The following is a 3,253-nucleotide window of genomic DNA, read 5'->3' as shown; positions in this document are numbered from 1 at the left end:
CTAAAACCATCCAACGCTAGCCTCTCACACCTACGGACCGGGGCATCCATGCCCCTCCTCTTCACGTGTCCGAACCATCTCAATCGTGCTTCCCGCATCTTACACTCCACTGAAGTCACACCAACCTTCTCCCGGATAGTCTCATTCCGAACTCTATCCCCTCGAGTCAGTCCACACATCCAGCGCAACATCCGCATTTCTGCCACCTTCATTTTTTGGATGTGGGAGTTCTTAACTGGCCAACACTCCGCTCCATACAGCAAGGCCGGACGGACTACCACCCTATAGAATTTGCCTTTAAGCTTGGGCGGCACCTTCTTATCACACAGCACCCCCGACGCGAGTTTCCACTTCATCCATCCCGCCCCAATACGGTGCGAGACATCCTCGTCAATCTCACCGTTACTCTGGATCACGGATCCGAGATACTTGAACTTATCCCTCTTACATACCTCCTGTGCTTCCAGCTTCACTACTACCTCGTTCTACCGCCTCGCGTCATTAAACTTACATTCCACATACTCTGTCTTGCTTCTGCTCACCCTGAACCCTTTAGACTCAAGAGTTTGCCTCCACATCTCTAATTTGCCATTTACACCCCCTCGAGTCTCATCTATCAGAACTACATCGTCTGCAAAGAGCATACACCACGGCACCTCCCCTTGAATACGCCGCGTCAACACATCCATTACTAACGCAAACAAAAAGGGACTAAGAGTAGATCCCTGATGCAATCCTTTCCGGACAGTGAAATGCTCTGAGTCTCCTCCCGCCGTCCTCACCTGGGTTTTCGCTCCCTCATACATATCCTTAATTACTCTGATATATGTCTGCGGTACTCCCCTCACCTCCAAGCATCTCCAAAGCACCTCCCTGGGGACTTTGTCGTAAGCCTTTTCCAGGTCGATAAACACCATGTGCAGATCCTTCTTCCTTTCCCTGTACTGCTCCACCAACCTCCGTACCAGGTGGATTGCCTCCGTCGTCGAGCGGCCGGGCATATATCCGAACTGGTTTTCCGAGATAGACACTATCCGTCTCAGCCTCACCTCGACCACTCTCTCCCAGATCTTCATAGAGTGACTCAATAACTTAATCCCCCTATAGTTATTGCAACTCTGAATGTCCCCCTTATTCTTATAGAGAGGGATCATGGTACTCCACCTCCACGCCTCGGGCATCTTTGCCGTCCTGAAAATTTCATTAAACAATCCAGTCAACCACCTTACACCAGCCTCTCCAACGAACTTCCAAAACTCCACCGGTATCTCATCCGGCCCCGTCGCCCTACCCCTACGCATCCTGCGGACTGCCTGTCTAACCTCTTCTACCTTAAAACGTCTACAATAGCTAAAATCCCGACACTCCTCTGAGTGCTCCAGTTCCCCTAACACAATAGCTCTGTCCCCCTCGTCATTCAAGAGCCTATGAAAGTACGACTGCCATCTCTTCTTTATGTGGCCGTCCTCCACCAACACTCTACCGTCCTCCCCCTTAATGCACCTCACCTGATCGAGGTCACGACCCTTCCTCTCCCTAGCCTTAGCGAGTCTAAACAACTTTTTCTCCCCTCCTTTCCCCTGTAACCCTGCATACAAGCTCTCAAAAGCGGCCGTCTTAGCTGCCGTGACCGCTGACTTCGCCTCCTTCCTCGCTAGCTTGTACTCTTTCCTGTTTACCCGCTTCTCTTCTTCATCCTTACTTTCCACCAACTTAGCATACGCCTCTTTCTTGGTCTCCACTTTCTTCTCCACCTCTTCATTCCACCACCAATCCCCCCGATGGTGTCCGGCCCGGCTCCTAGAAACCCCCAACACCTCCCTTGCATTCTCCCTGATGCACCTTGCCGCCCTGTCCCACATACTATCCACGTCCCCCCTACACTCCCACACCCCCTTTCCCGCCAACCTCTCCCCTATCTCCCACGCATTCACTGGCGTCAAGCCGCCCCACTTAATTCTCGGTCTACACTCCTTACTCCTCCTCTTTCTATTCTTCTTTATACCCAAATCCATAATCAAAAGCCTATGTTGGGTCGAGAGATTCTCACTCGGGATGACTTTACAGTCTTTACACAACGCCCTATCCCCTTTCCTAAGCAACAAAAAGTCAATCTGGGTCCTGGCTATCGCGCTCCGAAAAGTGATCAGGTGCTCGTCCTTCTTTGGGAAGCCCGAGTTCACCACCACCAGCCCAAAGGCCCTCGCAAACTCCAATAGGGTCGCCCCCTCTTCATTTCTCTCTCCAAAACCAAAACCACCATGCACATCCCCAAAGCCTCCCGGTAGCGCCCCGATGTGCCCGTTGAAATCCCCTGCTACAACAATCTTCTCCGAACTGGGCACGCCTCTCACCACCTCCTCCAAAGCCTCCCAGAACCGCATCTTCTCCTCCCCCTCTGCTCCCACTTGCGGCGCATAAGCACTACACACGTTCAGGGTAAACCCCCGAATGACCAACTTAATAGTCATCAACCTATCGTTAATCCTCTTCACCTCCACTACCTGACCTCTAAGCTCTTCATCTACTAAGATGCCAACTCCATTCCTACGTCTCTCGCTCCCAGAGTACCACAGCTTGTAACCATCCACATCCCTAGCCTTAGACCCTACCCACCTGGTCTCTTGGACACGCGCAAGGTTGATCCTCCTCTTCCTAAGAATCTTCACAAGCTCTACGGACTTACCCTGAAGGGTCCCTATATTCCAAGACCCAACCCTCAGCCTACCGTCGCTATCCACCCGCCCCCCACTACCCCCCCCCCGGCCCAACCTCGGCCCCCCGCCCCCTCCCCATCCCCCGCCCCCACCACGGCCCCACGCCCCAACCCCCTCGGACATGACCCTATCCACCCATTACCACCCACAGCCATAACTACCCGAAAGTATAGGAAAATATAAAGATATACCCGGTGACAGTATCAAAGCAGCAGCAAGGAAATACAAAGCTCACACACATTCAAAGCAATATTCCCGAAACAAAACTAAGAAACGACCACAGCAACAACAACAACAAACAACAGCCAAGGTACAGGGGCTACTACGAGCAAAATACTAAGGATGGAATATGAAATAATGAAATAAAATGCAATACGAAATAACGAAATAACAAAGGTTAGAAGTCACCGGATGTCGCTTGGAGCTGCTGGAGACGGCGTAGCGGTTGCAGACGGAGTTTCGGCCTGTTGGAGACCGAGTTGGCGGCTGGAGACCGGGCGGCGGCAGGTTGAAGGCCGAGGTGTGGGGGGGGGGGG

General features: G+C 52.4%; 1 protein-coding gene across 8 annotated transcripts in view; it reads right to left on the bottom strand.

Moving 5' to 3' along the window:
- Positions 1-3,253, bottom strand: part of LOC107878454 (exportin-7-A) — a 102,388-nt gene that overhangs the window by 13,276 nt on the left and 85,859 nt on the right. The window lies entirely within an intron of this gene.

This window comes from Capsicum annuum, chromosome 1 (genome assembly GCF_002878395.1).
Source record: "Capsicum annuum cultivar UCD-10X-F1 chromosome 1, UCD10Xv1.1, whole genome shotgun sequence".
Lineage (NCBI taxonomy): Eukaryota > Viridiplantae > Streptophyta > Magnoliopsida > Solanales > Solanaceae > Capsicum > Capsicum annuum.
The sequence above is the reverse complement of the archived record's forward strand: the minus strand, read 5'-3'. Positions and strand labels throughout refer to the sequence as shown.